At 39.4% G+C, this 15,179-nt stretch overlaps 1 protein-coding gene across 20 annotated transcripts in view; it reads right to left on the bottom strand.

The window, feature by feature from the left end:
- The window catches only part of LOC127693473 (T-cell-specific guanine nucleotide triphosphate-binding protein 2-like), a 444,108-nt gene that overhangs the window by 211,730 nt on the left and 217,199 nt on the right, over positions 1 to 15,179 (bottom strand). The window lies entirely within an intron of this gene.

Below are 15,179 nucleotides of genomic sequence, written 5' to 3'. Positions count from 1 at the left end.
CATTGTTCAGTCTCCATATGTTTGTGGACTTTGTTATTTTTGTTGCTATTGAAGACCAGTCTTAATCCATAATGATCTGATAGGAGGCATGGTGTTATTTCAATCTTCTCATGTCTGTTGAGCTGTGTTTTGTGACCAATTATATGGTCAATTTTGGAGAAGGTACCATGAGGTGCTAAGAAGGCATATTCTTTTGCTTTAGGATGAAATGTTCTATAAATATCTGTTAAATCCATTTTGCTTCATGACTTCTGTTAGTTTCACTGTGTCTCTGTTTAGTTTGTGTTTCTCTTATCTGTTCATTGAGGATTTGGGGGTGTTGAAGTCACCCCCAATTATTGTGTGAGGTTCAATATATGCTTTGAGCTTTAGTAAAGTATCTTTTACGAATGAGGGTGCCTTTGTATTTGGAGCATAGATGGTCAGAATTGAGAGTTCTTCTTGGTAGATTTTTCCTTTGATGAGTATGAAATGTCCTTCCATGTCTTTTTTGATGACTTTTGGTTGAAAGTCTATTTTATCCAATATTAGAATGGCTATTCCAGCTTGTTTCCTGGGACTATTTGCTTGGAAAATTGTTTTCCAGGCTTTTAATCTGAGGTGATGCTTGTTTTTGACAGTGAGGTTCATTTTCTGTATGCAGCAAAATGCTGGGTCCTGATTTCATATCCAGTCTATTATTCTATGTCTTTTTATTGGGGAATTAAGTCCATTGCCTCTAAGAGATATTAAGTAATAGTGATGGCTGCTTTCTCTTATTTTTGATGTTATTTTTATGTTTGTGTGGTTATCTTCTTTTGGGTTTGTTGAAAGATTACTTTCTTGCCTTTTCTAGGGTGTAGTTTTCCTCCTTGTGTTGGCATTTTCCATCTATTATCCTTGGTAGGACTGGATTTGTGGAAAGGTATTGTACAAATTTTGTTTTATCATGGAATATCTTGGATTCTCCATCTATGGAGATTGAGAGTTTTGCTGGCTATAGTAGTCTGGGCTGGCATTTGTGTTCTCTTAGGTTTTGTATGACATCTGTCCAGGATCTTCTAGTTTTCATAGTCTCCGGTGAGAAGTCTGGTGTTATTCCGATAGGTCTGCCTTTATAAGTTACTTAACCTTTTCCCCTTACTGCTTTTAATATTCTTTCTTTTTTTCCATGTAAATCTTTAATTTTTTTTATTCGATATATTTTTTATTTACATTTCAAGTGATTTCCCCTTTCCTAGCCCCCCACTCCCAGAAAGTCCCGTAAGCCCCCTTCTCTCCCCCTGTCCTCCCACCCACCCCTTCCCACTTCCCCGTTCTGGTTTTGCTGAATACTGCTTCATTGAGTCTTTCAGAACAAGGGGCCACTCTTCCTTTCTTCTTGTACCTCATTTGATGTGTAGATTATGTTTTGGGTATTCCAGGTTTCTAGGTTAATATCCACTTATTAGTGAGTGCATACCATGATTCACCTTTTGAGTCTGGGTTACCTCACTTAGTATGATGTTCTCTAGCTCCATCCATTTGCCTAAGAATTTCATGAATTCATTGTTTCTAATGGCTGAATAGTACTCCATTGTGTAGATATACCACATTTTTTGCATCCACTCTTCTGTTGAGGGATACCAGGGTTCTTTCCAGCATCTGGCGATTATAATTAGGGCTGCTATGAACATAGTAGAGCATGTATCCTTATTACATGGTTAATATTCTTTCTTTGTTTAGAGCATTTGGTGTTTAATTATTAGGTGACAGGAGGAATTTCTGTTCTGGTCCAGTCTTCTTGTGTGTTCATGGGCATCTCGTTCTTTAGGTTAGGGAAGTTTTCTTCAATAATTTTGTTGAAGATATTTGCTGGCCCTTTAAGTTGTAAATCTTTGCTCTCTTTTATACCTATAATCCTTCGGTTTGTTCTTCTCATTGTGTCCTGGATTTCCTGGATGTTTTGGGTTTTTTGCATTTTGCATTTTCTTTGACTGTGGGTCAGTGTTTTCTATGTTATCTTCAGCACCTGAGATTCTTTCTTCTATCTTTTGAATTCTGTTGTTGATGCTTGCATCTCTGACTTCTGATTTCTTTCTAAGGTTTTCTATTTGAAGAATCTACTTCCATTTTTATATCCTGGATGGTTTTATTTAGTTCCTTCACTTTTTGTTTGTGTTTTCTTTTAATTATTTAAGGGATTTTTGTGCTTCCTCTTTAATGGCTTCTACCTGTTGACCCATCCTCTCTTTTGTTTCCTTAAGTGTTTTTTGTGTTTCCTCTTCAAGGACTTCTACCTGTTGGCCCATGTTTTCCTATATTTCTTTAAGGGAGTTATTTATGTCCTTCTTGAAGTCCTCTATCAGCATCACAAAATGACCTTTTTAAAAAATTTTATTTATTGAATATCATCTTCATTTACATTTCCAGTGGTAAAACTTTTCCCTATTTCCCCCCTTCCCAAGGACCCCCAACCTCTCCTCCCACTCCCTGCCTCCAAGTATATATACCCCTCCACCGGACCCACTCCTACCCCCCCATTTCCCTTTGTTGGGGTATCTATTGAGCCTTCACCTGGTCCAGGACCACTCTTCCCACTGATGCCCAACAAAGTATTCCTCTGGCACATTTTTGGTTGGAACCATGTGTACCCCTTTGTTGATGGTTTAAATCCAACTCTTGCTTTTCCAGTGTGTTGGGTTATCTGGGACTTCCTGTGGTGGGTGAACTGGGTTCTGATGTTGCCAAGTAGCTTTGGTTTCTATTGGTAGGTTTCTTGTACTTGTCTTTTGCCATATTGTTATTTCTCCTGTTACTTGGTCTTGCTGTCTCTGGCTGGTGCTTATTCCTCCTGTGGACCTCTGTAAGGCTGTGTCCCTACTACTGAGAAATCAACTATCTTCTGGCAAGGTCTGTGCACAGGAGGCTGTGGAGCTGCAAATGGCAATCGGAGGCTCCTTTGCCTGCTACTCCACTCATCATCCTATGTGCTCTTAGCTGTTCCCCTCCAGAGAGATATTGGAGAGAAAGTAGAGCTCTTAGCTCCATGCTCAAAAGTGGAGGCTCTGCTGGGAGATATCTCAATGCAACTTTTTATATCTCAAAAGTTGCAATTTAGGATTGATGAATTAAAGACACAATGATTTTCAAAAACTATTGGGAAATATTAATTGGATTAGACCTTATTAAAAAATTACCAACAGCTATTAGGACACTGGGCATACAGTCAGTGGAGCAGCTGTGACAGGAGTCTTCCAGCCACCATTTGCATCAGGAAGTCAGAACAACTTGTTCTTTCAACAAGAACAAGTATGACTGGAAAAAAAGGTTAAAATGCATTTGATGGGCCACCCTCATTCTTCTTAAATGATTCACAACTTTCAACAAGAAATTAAGGAAACTTTCTCAAAAAGCTTGCCTGATAAAACTGGAGTGGATATTATGGAATACAGTGCAGATACTTTAGCTTTATTCAATCTTGTGCATCATTTAAATAAATTCCTTGGCCTAGCAACTGCTATCCTTGTCTTTTTTACTAATAACAGTTCTAGCTTATTTGTAAAAGATTGTGAGATAGCAGGATAGAGAAAATACTGTATTTACTGGAAGGATGCATAATCTTCAACATAAATTTAATTCTCAAGATAATTGAATAGAGCTTAAATACAAGAGAGATGTAGTTTGCAAACTGGAAGAATCATTGCACCTGGCATTTACTTTGGAGTGATGGCCACTTATGGTTTGAAGTTAAGCTCTTGAAAACAATTAGTGACTGTTACCTAAGATTTATGGGGTTGCTGATTCTTGGAAATTTCAGAACCTTAGCATGTCCTCAGTCCGAAGACATACCCGGCCAACCAGGAAGCTTTGTGTGGCTGACAATTGCTCAGGTAATGCTTCCATCAGACAACTCCTAGATCAAGCACGAGGTTTTGGTCTGTGGGAATTGAATTCCTAAAAGGCCTTTTTTTTGGTGTGTGTGTCAATCACTGATAGTGCTTCTGTAAGGCTCTATAGTGTTCATTCTATCAGAGACTCTTCTTTCCTGCAGCTTGCTAAGCTTTAACACATCTTGTAGTATCTCTCCTTCTTGTCTTGCATAACTCAGAACACAGACTATATATATATATATATATATATATATATATAGATAGATATAGATATAGATATAGATATAGATATAGATATAGATATAGATATAGATATAGATATAGATATAGATATAGATATTTACTATATATAGTAGTACTAAATATAATATATTTACTATATATAGTAAATATATTGAATATATATTTCAAGGAATCCTAGCCAAAAACTAAAAAGCACACCTAGATAAATAAAAGAAGCATGTAGAACTCCAGATATACAGGGTAGAAAAGAAACTCCTGAAGTCATATTTTAGTTAAAATGGTGATTATATAGAGCAAATTGTTTTGCAAACTGCAAGACAAAAACAGGAAGAACTACAAAATAGGCCCTTTCAAAAAACAAGTGACCAAGGACAGAAGAAACTTTGAAAACCAGAGGGTCTAACATGACCTGCCAGAGCTTATCTGTGACTATTTCTGATCTGGGATTGCATCTCCATGTGACAAATGAAGAGACTACGGCATCTGAGTATCCCAACTTGGCATCTTTCACCTAAGCTTGACTGCTCAAGAAGACAGTCAATGCCCACGACACATAGGTGGAAGGAAGGTGTTGCCTTCTTTGCCTTGAAATGTTCTGTGGTCAAGAAGGTGGCCACTAAAGGATATATTCCTGTGCCCAGGATGCTCCCTGAGTACAAAGTCCAAGCTCTCATGTCCTGGTGTGAGGACTCCACTCCTCATGTTAACACACATCTTGGGTTATTGAACAAGCTGAACCTAGACACCCTTCACTTACCTCAGTAGTGGTGACCTTGATCTGGTGGCAATAACGCTTTTGTGATGGCTCTCCTCATAGGAAAGGCCTTTATCTAAAACTGTAATTCATAGTCAGGATGTTTTTGAAGAGAAGATGTGAGGTGTGGAGCTCTGATATCCCAGGAAGAACTGCACAAAGAAAGGAGGCTGTAGGATGAACAGTCTGAACTCCCTGAGTTTCTTTGTCCTTACTCGTCCACTCACAGACCTTGCTCTCTACACTTTTCTGCCTAGATCTGAGTCCTATTTATCTCAAACACCCAAGGAGGAGTCTGTACTCAGAGTAGGTTTCAGTTTCTATTCCTGGAAATGGCTAGTCTGTAGGAATCAAGGAGCAACTTCCAACATTCACCTCTAGATAAAGTTACAAACAGGCCAAGATGTAATGATACTCTGGACTCCTCTGGGAGACTGCTAACTCATGTGATGGCATCTATCCCCGAGAAAGCTATCCTGTTGTAGGCCTTGGGTTTAGAGGTTTACCAGTTTGACTTAAGGTTTGGTTTTAGTAAATTAGAGAGTTTTTATTAAAAAGAGTCTGACTAGGACAAGGCCCAAGCTATTGCTAGTGAAAGGATTATAAAGGGAAAACCCACAAAGTTAATATTTTGGACAGACTAACTCATATCTTGTCTGGGTTTGGGGAAATCTTGATTCTGTATTAGATGTCCTGCAGGTACCTTAGTCATCCAAGCATGCAAGCGACCAAGCAAGCAGTATGCACCTCAGCAAAGCTTAGCAGTTAGCCTGCTTGATCTTGCCACCCATTACTTGTAGAGATAGCAGGGGCAGTAGTTTATCAGCTGTAGGAGTTCTCTGATAGATTTTTTTGGGATCACTTAAATATACTATCATATCATCTGCAAATAGTGATAGTTTGACTTCTTCCTTTCCAGTTTGTATACCTTTGACCTCCTTTTGTTGTCTAATTGCTCTAGCTAGAACTTTAAGTCCTGTTTTGAAGAGACATAGAGAGATACGGTAACCTTGTTTAGTCTCCAATTTAGTAGGATTGCTTCAAATTTCTCTCCATTTAGTTTGATGTTGGGTACTGGCTTGCTGTATATTGCTTTTACTATGTTTAAGTATGGGTCTTGAATTCCTCCTCTTTCCAAGACTTTTAACATGAAGGGATGCTGTATTTTTTTTTCTAGTGCTTTTCAGCATGAAATGATCATGTGCTTTTTTTCTTTGAGTTTGTTTATGTAGTGGATTACATTGATGGATTTCTGTATATTGAACCATCCCTGCATCCCTGGGATGAAGCCTACTTGAAAGTGGTGAATGATTATTTTGATGTGTTCTTGGATCTGTTTTGGGAGAATGTTATTGAGTAGTTTTGCATTGATATTCATAAGGGAAATTGATCTGACGTTCTTTTTGTTGGATCTTTGTGTAGCTTAGGTATAAATGTAATTTTAGCTTCATAGAATGAATTGGGTAGTGTTCCTTCTGTTTCTACTCTGTAGAATAGTTTATCCCATATACAGTCACCAAACTGGACGCTATTGTGGATGCTGGAAGTGGTTGCTGACAGGAGCCTGATATGGCTGTCTCCTGAAAGGCTGTGCCAGAGCTTCAGGAATACAGAGGCAGATGCTTGCAGCACACCATTGTACTGAGTGCAGGGTCCCCAGTGTAGGAGTTGGAGAAGTGACTGAAGCATCTGAGAGGTTTTGTAGCCTCATATTTGGGAGCAACAGTGTCATCTGGCCAGAACCCCCCACTCCCCAGCTCCCGGGGACTGGACCACCAAAGTACACAAATGGAGGGGCCCACGGTGATCTCAGCATATGTGGAAGAGGTTGGCCTTGTTGGCATCAGTGGGAGGAGATTCCCTTGGGCCTGAGGGTGTTTGATGACCCAGTGTAGGGGAATGCCAGGGCAGGAACATGAGAAGCAGAGCATCTGCATAGAGGCAGGAGAAGGGGGGAGAGGATAGGGTTTTTTTTCTCTCTCTTCCTCTCACTCTCTTTTCCTCTGTCTGTATGTGTGTATGTAGGTGGACATATGTGTGTAGATGCTGTTGTTTCTCAGATATCTTTCTCCTTATTTTGAGACAGACACACTCACTGGCCTGTACTTCACCAATTAGGCAAGGGTGGCTGACACGCAAGCTTCAGGGATATGCTTCCCTCCTTCCTCAGTCCTGGAATTACAAATTCACTTCACTATCCCTGTCTTTTGTGTGGATTCTGGGTATCCAATTCATAACTTTCTCTTTGAAAGACAATTATTTATCACTTGGTTATCTCCCTAGCCACTCATAGAAAAATCCATGGTGATGGTAAACATTTTGATTAATGTGTTAAACTTACTGTGCTATATTTTGTAAAACCAAAATTATTTTTGTCTTGTGTAAGTCATGAAGATGTTGCTCCTACTTTGAATGTACTCTGCCAGCTAGCTGGATGGACTATTGCCTGGTGCAGTTGGGCTATCCTTAAAGAATTGCTAATTTTTCAAAATTGTTTCACTGAGGTTTGGGGTTATGAACTGCAGAGCTGCCCTGAACCTCTGACTCATCTTCCCTGCAACTTGCACTGCATTTTGATGAGAAATGTTTCCTTTATCTTCACTGAGAGTACTGGTCCCTGTTCCAATGCAGAAGTCCATTCTGTATCAAAATGACTCCAAGGTGGCATTGAATTGGAAGTCACCCTCACCAACCCCACTCCTGGCCACAGCAGGCACAAACCTCCTAACCACAGAGGCACAGACTGTAGGGGCAGGAGGCTAATCCAGTGCTTTTCCCTGCTCCAGCATTTTCCTTTGTGATACTGTGTGTCTGCGGGCGTTCAGTCACCAGTCTGACTGCAGTTTGGTTTTAGGAAATTAGAGCTGTTTTATTAAGAAGGAGTATGACCAAGACCAAAGTGGAGAGAATTCTCTAGACAAAGGCTTATCTATTGTTAGTCAAAGAATTATAGAGACAAAAAACACAGTTATTATTCTGGAGATCAAATTAACTAATATCTTGTCTCCAAAAAGTCAAGTCTTGATTCTGTAACAGACCTCCAGCTCTGCCCTCAGTTACCCAAACAAGCAATTCATACAACAGCAGAGCTTAGCAGTTAGCCTGTTTAGTCTTATGACCTTGTAAGATTATTTGGGGCAATGAAACATTTTTGAACAATTAGCAATGTTTTAAGGATAGCCCAACTGCGCATAACTGGTATTATTCCCTATCCAGAGTTGAACCTGGGCTGTCCCCTGACTCATGCTCCCAGTTTCTCATGTGAAAAGGCCAATAGTGACTCTCCTTAACAATGTTTTGATATGAGTAAGAGCTACTCAATATGTTCAATATGTATTCTATGTTATAACCAACCAAGCCCAAATATATGTCATTCCACACCCACACTTTGCACACACACACACACACACACACACACACACACACACACACACACACACATGCACACACACACACGTGTGCACACACACACACACATACACACACACATACACAAAGACACAACATATTGTTCACAGAATGGAGCTGATCTTATATATCTGTAGTACTTCTTATGCTTTGTTGTTCAGATGTTGCTGGGCCAATGGGAGAAGTCTGCGATTCCTTATTGCTTACAATGAGTGTTTGATGTTTTGACATCAGAATGGAAAGCAAGTGTTGTGGACACCATCAGAATTGATAAAAATTCTGATTTTTATCAATTGACAAAATTTGACAAAACTTCTAAATGGTGCAACTTTGTTCCTTGCTATGCTGTCTGTGTATGTTATACAGCAATGGGGACCAAGCATACACATTGGGCCTATCTTCCCAATCCTACAATTAACATAGGAGTAAGTAGGGGAGATATGGGCAATCCCTTGGTGGATAATACATCTTTTTGTTTACCTGATCCTCATGACAAGTGGGGAAGTGAAAAGCCTATGGAGGAGGGTACAGACATCATGAATTACACAGTTGGAGTGCAGGGAACTCCTATTTGTATGGGTAATGGCACTCAACGTCTACATAGAACTTTTCATGTGTGGTTATCCATAGTTGATGCTACCTAGAAATGTCATAATAAATTTTATATGCTTCATACATCTACCATAAGAGGATAGAAGATTAATGCTTCTAGGTCCAGAAATCTGACATGTCGTCTTGTGAGACATGTATTACTAACAAGGAATCAGAGTGGATACAGAGGCAAAATGTTAAAGGGATGTTTGTTGTTATCTCCCATGAAGAAGTCATTGATTGGAGCTCTTATGGCTTTCTCACTTAGTATTGAGATGGCAATGTCACAGTTCAAATGGAACTGTGGAAAGTAGATCTCTACTGTTAATGAATTTGATGCCAAGGAGTTGGACTGTCAGGTCCTCTCCTGCAATTTGGCCGTTCAGTGCGGACTAATTTGTGGAAATTAGCAGGTGCCTTTTTACCCTCTTAAAGCATGGAAAGACACTATTGTAGAGGTGAACAAGTGCTTGATGACAGGAGCCTGATATAGCTGTCTCCTGAGAGGCTCTGCCAATGCCTGACAAATATAGAGGTGGATGCTCACAGCCATCCAATGGACTTAGCACAGAGTCTCCAATGGAGATGCTAGAGAAAGGACCCAAGAAACTGAAGGGGTTTGCAGTGCCATAGGAAGAACAACAATATGAATGAACCAACCAGTACTCCTACAGCTCCCAGGGACTAAACCACTAACCAAAGAGTACACATGGAGGGACACATGGCTCCAGCTGTGCATATGTAACAGAGGAGAGTCTTGTCAAACATCAATGGCAGGAGAGACTATTGGTCTTATGAAGGCTTGATGCCCCAGTTTAGGAGAATGCCAGGGCAGAGGAAGTGGGAATAGATGGGTTGGTGAGAAGGGGGCAAGGGGAGCTTATAGAGGGTTTTCAGAGGGGAAATGAGAAAAGAGGATAACATTTGAAATGTAAATAAAGAAAATATCTAATAAGAAAACCCAGAAAAATAGTAAGAAAGTAGCAACCTCTTTCCACATGCTGCTAGCAAAAGAGTTTAGAGTGGATAACAACTGATATCTCATATAACTGGACCATTATGTTGGTAAAATTATAGCAAAACATTTCAATTACATTCTAATTAAACTGTTATTTTCCTTACTATACTACAGTTATGTAATTGTTCCATAATCACGTAGCATTAGTCAATAATGAATTTTATCTATGTAAATATGCTTTTGTATTTCTAGTCCTTTATAGATAAGAATTTCATAATGTTAATGCATTTGAAATGGAGTGTCTAATTTTTTCCTAATTACTTATTGAGGAGATTCTACTTTGTCCATTGAAACACTTTTTGTATTTTTGCAAATATATATACTTCAATTTAAAAAAAAAAGCATGGAAAGGGAGTTTAAACATTAATGATAGCTAGTAGCCTTTGACCTTTAGCTTACTTAAATCAATATCATCACATTGTAGAATGTGTAGTATCATTAAATTATTTGCTACAAAAAAGGCGTGTACAGTGCCACCCTAATAATTATACTATCACTTGTGAATATTGTACTCTTTATAGTCATGTTAATTTTAGTATGCCCTTAAGTGATGTGTCCATTCTTAGAGCAAGGCTAACAGCCTGTAATTCTGTGAAGCTGTTGAGACCATGGCAGGACTAACCCATGATGATTTTCAATACTTGCTGAAAGAGTATTAAGAAGAACTTGTAGAAAGACTGGGTTGATTGTTGCTGTAGATATGGGAATTATTGCATTAGCTAATTGTTGATACTACAGGTAGATTGGCACTTCATAAAGAAATTCAAACTGCTGAGCTCATGACAGACTGGCATAAACATTCTGCAGAACTTTGGACTCAACACAATAAAATAGTGACATGGGTAATGAAATAGCTAATCTGAGACAAACTCTAATACTGGTTTGAGTTAAAGGCAGTCAAAGATCAAATAAAATTTAAATGTGATGGCTTGTTTTATATTTTATTTCACCTTTAAATTTCAACAAGAACAAGTATGACTGGAAAAAAGGTTAAAATGCATTTGGTGGGCCACCCTCATTCTTCATAAATGATTCAGAATTTTCTCCAAGAAATTAAGGACACTTTCTCAGAAAGTATGCCTGAATAGACTGGATTGGATGTTATATAAAGCAGTGCAGATACTTTAGCTTTATTCAATCTTGTGTATCATTTAAATAAATTCCTTGGTCTAATACCTGCTATCTTTGTCTTTTCACTAATAACTGTACTGGCTTCTTTGTGCAAGATTGTGAAATAGCAGGATAGAAAGACACCGTGTTTACTGGAAGTATACATGATCTTCAACATAAATTTAATTCTCAAGATAACTGAATAGAGCTTGAACACAAGAGAGATGAAGCAGGCAAATTGGAAGAGTCATTGCACCTGGCATTTACTTTGGAGAGATTGCCACTTATGGTTTGAAGTTAAGCTCTTGAAAACAATCAGTGACTGTTATCTGAGATTTATGGGGTTGTTGATTCTTAGGAATTTCAGAACCTTAGCATGTCCTCAGTCCCAAGACATACTTGGCCAACCAGGAAGCATGTGTGGCTGATAATTGTTCAGGTAATGATTCATTCAGACAACTCCTAGATCAAGCAAGAGGTTTTGGTCTGTGGTAATTGAATTACTAAAAGGCCTTTGTGTGTGTGTGTGTGTGTGTGTGTGTGTGTGTGTGTGTGTGTGTAAGTCACTGAACGTGCTTCTGTAAGGCTCTGTGGTGTTCATTCTATTATAGACTCTCCTTCCCTGCTGCTTGCTAAGCTTTAACACATCCTGCAGTGTCTCTCTTTTTTGTCTGGCATAACTCAGAACACCATCAAGTGACCTAACCCCTAACAGCATAATTGAACACAAAGTCAAGGGTTATATAAAAAATAAGTACAGCTCATCTCCTCTAAAACTACAAATTCCAGGGAAATTCTTCTGGTTTTCACAAGAATGGCATAGTCAATGTCCAGATAAAGAATTCAAAATGATGGTTATAAAGTAGATCAAGAAAAAGTGCTCAATAAGCTGAAAGAAAATCAGAGCTAGAAAGGGTATGATGATGGAATTCAATAAAAAGAAATAGTGAAGAAACTCTTGTCTTAAATGAGGTTAGAAATTAAGACTTGATAAATTGAATGCTCAATGAAAAGGCATGTCAACACAGTCGATCAGATGAAGGAGACATTGTCAGGAGTTGTAGGTATATATAGATAATATAGAGTTGTAAGACTTGTTCAAGATTGGCCATAATAATTGAAAAACCTATGAACAAATCATGTGTAATCTTTCGAACACAAGGAAATGTATGGGTATAGAAGAAGAAGGAGAGGCAGAGGAAGAGGCGGAGGCAGAGGCAGAGGAGGAGGAAGAGGAAGAGGAAGAGGAAGAGGAAGAGGAAGAGGAAGAGGAAGAGGAAGAGGAAGAGGAAGAGGAAGAGGAAGAAGAAGAAGAAGAAGAAGAAGAAGAAGAAGAAGAAGAAGAAGAAGAAGAAGAAGAAGAAGAAGAAGAAGTCCATTCAACAGCATAGAAAATATATTCAATAATTTCTAGGAAAAATGTCTCCAAATTTAGGGGACACATCCAGATAGATACAAGAAGCCTATAGAACTCCAGATATACATGTCAGAAAAAGAAACTCCTGAAGTCATTTTGTGGTTAAAATCCTGATTATACAGAGCAAATTGTTCTGCAGACTGCAAGAGAGAAACAGGAAGAACTACAAAATAGGCTCTTCAGAGTAACAAGTGACTGAAGGGAGAAGAAACTTTGAAAACCAGAGGGTCTAACATGATCTTCCAGAGCTTGCCTGTGGCTGTTTCTGTTTTGGGATTTTATCTCCATGGGACAAATGAAGAGCCTACAGCATGGACTCCAAGGGCATCTGAGAACCATAATCTGCCATCTTCCTTTAAACTTGACTTCTCCAGAAGACAGTCAAGGCCCACAACACACAAGTGGAAAGAAGGGCTTGCCTTCTCAGTTTTGGCATGCCCTGCAGTCCAGAAAATGGCTATTGAAGGATACTCCTGTGCCCAAGATGCTCCTTGAGTACAAAGCCCCAAGCTGTCCTGTCTTGGTGTCAGGACTCCACTCCTCATGTTATCACACATCTTGGGTTATTGAACAAGCTGAACCTAGACACCCTTCACTTACTTCAGCAGTGGTGACCTTGATCTGGTGGCAATAACACTTCTGTGATGGCTGTCCTCACAGGAAAGGTCTTTATCTAAAGCTGAAAATCAGAGTCAGTATGTTTATGAAGAGAAGATGTGAGGTGTGGAGTTCTGGTGTCCCAGGAAGAACTGCACAAGAAAGGAGGAGGCAGTAGGATGGACAGTCTGGTCAATCTGAGTTTCTTTGTCCTTACTTGTCCACTCACAGCCCTTTCTCTCTACACTTTTCTGCCTGGATATGAGTCCTATTTATCTCAAACGCCTAAGGAGGAGTCTGTAGTCAGAGTAGGTTTCAGTTTCTATTCCTGGAAATGGCTAGTTGGTAGGAATCATGGGGCAACTCCCCACATTCACCTGTAATAAGGTCACAAATAGGCCAAGCTGTTATGAAACTCTGGACTCCTCTGGAAGACTGTTAACTCATGTGATGGTATCTATCCCTGGGAAAGCTATACTGCTGTGGGTCTTGGGATTAGAGGTTTACCAGTCTGATTTAAGGTTTGGTTTTAGTAAATTAGAGCCTTTTTATTAAAAAGTGACTGGCCAAGACAAAATCAGAGAGTTTTCTAGGTATCGTCAGTGAAAGGTTTATAAAGGGAAAATTCAGAAAGTTAATATTTTGAGCAAATTAACTCATATATTGTCTGGATTCGGGCAAGACTTGATTCTGTAACAGACATCCAGAAGGTGTCTTAGCCATCCAAGCATGCAATCAACCAAGCAAGTAGTACTAAGATCAACAAAGCTTAGCAGTTAGCCTGTTTGATCTTGCCACCCATTACTTGTAAAAATACCTGGGCAGTATTCTATCAGCTGTTCTCTGATAGAATTTTTGTAATTACTTAAGTATATTATGATATCATCTGTAAAATAGTTATAGTTTGACTTCTTCCTTTCCAATTTGTATACCTTTGACTTCCTTTTGTTGTCTAACTGCTCTAGCTAGAATTTCAAGTACTGTATTTAATAGATAGGGAGAGATGTTTAGTCCCTAATTTTAGTGATATTGCTTCAAGTTTCTCTCCATTTAGTTTGATGAGGGCTACTGGTTTACTGTATATAGCTTTTACTATGTTTTGGTATGGATCTTGAATTCCTGATCTTTCTAAAACTTTTCACATGAAGGGATGATGAATTTTCTCAAATAGTTTTTCAGCATCTAATGAAACAATCATGTGGTTTTTTACTTTGAGTTTGTTTACATAGTGAACTACATTGATGAAATTTTGTATATTGATCTCTCCCTGCATACCTGGGATGAATCCTTGTCCCTTCCCCCTCCAGCATTGAGCTGGGTTTTTCAGCCCCTTTGGTCATCCTGGCCACCAGCCAGCCCCCCTTCCCGCCCCGCCTTGGGCTTTCCACTTGCTTATGTTATCCCTGGCCTTTGTTCTTCAGAGAACAATACAGCTGCTTTCATCTGGAAATCATGGCAGTCTCTGGCCAGTCTCAACTGGAAGCATCCTGGGCCTGTTAGACGTGAAGTCCTCTGATCTCAGCAGGCGATCTGCTGAGATAGGAGTCAACATGTTCTCGGATCTCTCCTTGAAGTCTGGGGGCAGGGATTTCTTCTGAAGGCTATATATTGACTAAATATTATTAAAGCTTTGGTCATGATTGGCGAATGTCATCCTGACTCAGCTCTCTTTCGTTGCCTCCCTGTATATCCCCAGTATTCTCTTTCAGGTCTTCGGTTCACCTGTAGCTGCAGGCAGCAACAAATCCTATCTGATTATGCTGAATGGCTGTTTGGATGTGTTCTTCGATCCATCTTGGGAGAATTTTATTGAGTATTTTTACACTGCTATTCATAAGGGAAATTTGTCTGAAGTACTCTTTCTTTATTGTGTCTTTGTGTGGTTTAGGTAGAAACATAGTTGTGGCTTCATAGAACAAATTGGGTAGTTTTTCTTCTGTTTCCATTTTGTGGAATAGTTTATCCCATATACAGTCACCAAACCTGGAGTCTATTGTGGATGCCAGGAAGTGCTTACTGACAGGATCCTGATATGACTGTCTCCAGAGAGGCTCTGCCAGGGTGTGACAAATAGAGACAGATGCTTGCAGCCAACCATTGGACTAAGCACAGGGTCCCCAATGTAGGAGTTGGAGAAGGGACTGAAGGAGCTGAGGGGGTTTGCAATCCCATATTCAGGAGCAACAGTCA

The sequence above is a fragment of the Apodemus sylvaticus genome, chromosome 10 (genome assembly GCF_947179515.1).
Source record: "Apodemus sylvaticus chromosome 10, mApoSyl1.1, whole genome shotgun sequence".
Classification (NCBI taxonomy): domain Eukaryota; kingdom Metazoa; phylum Chordata; class Mammalia; order Rodentia; family Muridae; genus Apodemus; species Apodemus sylvaticus.
Note: the sequence above shows the minus strand (reverse complement) of the source record. Positions and strands in the feature narration are given on the sequence as shown.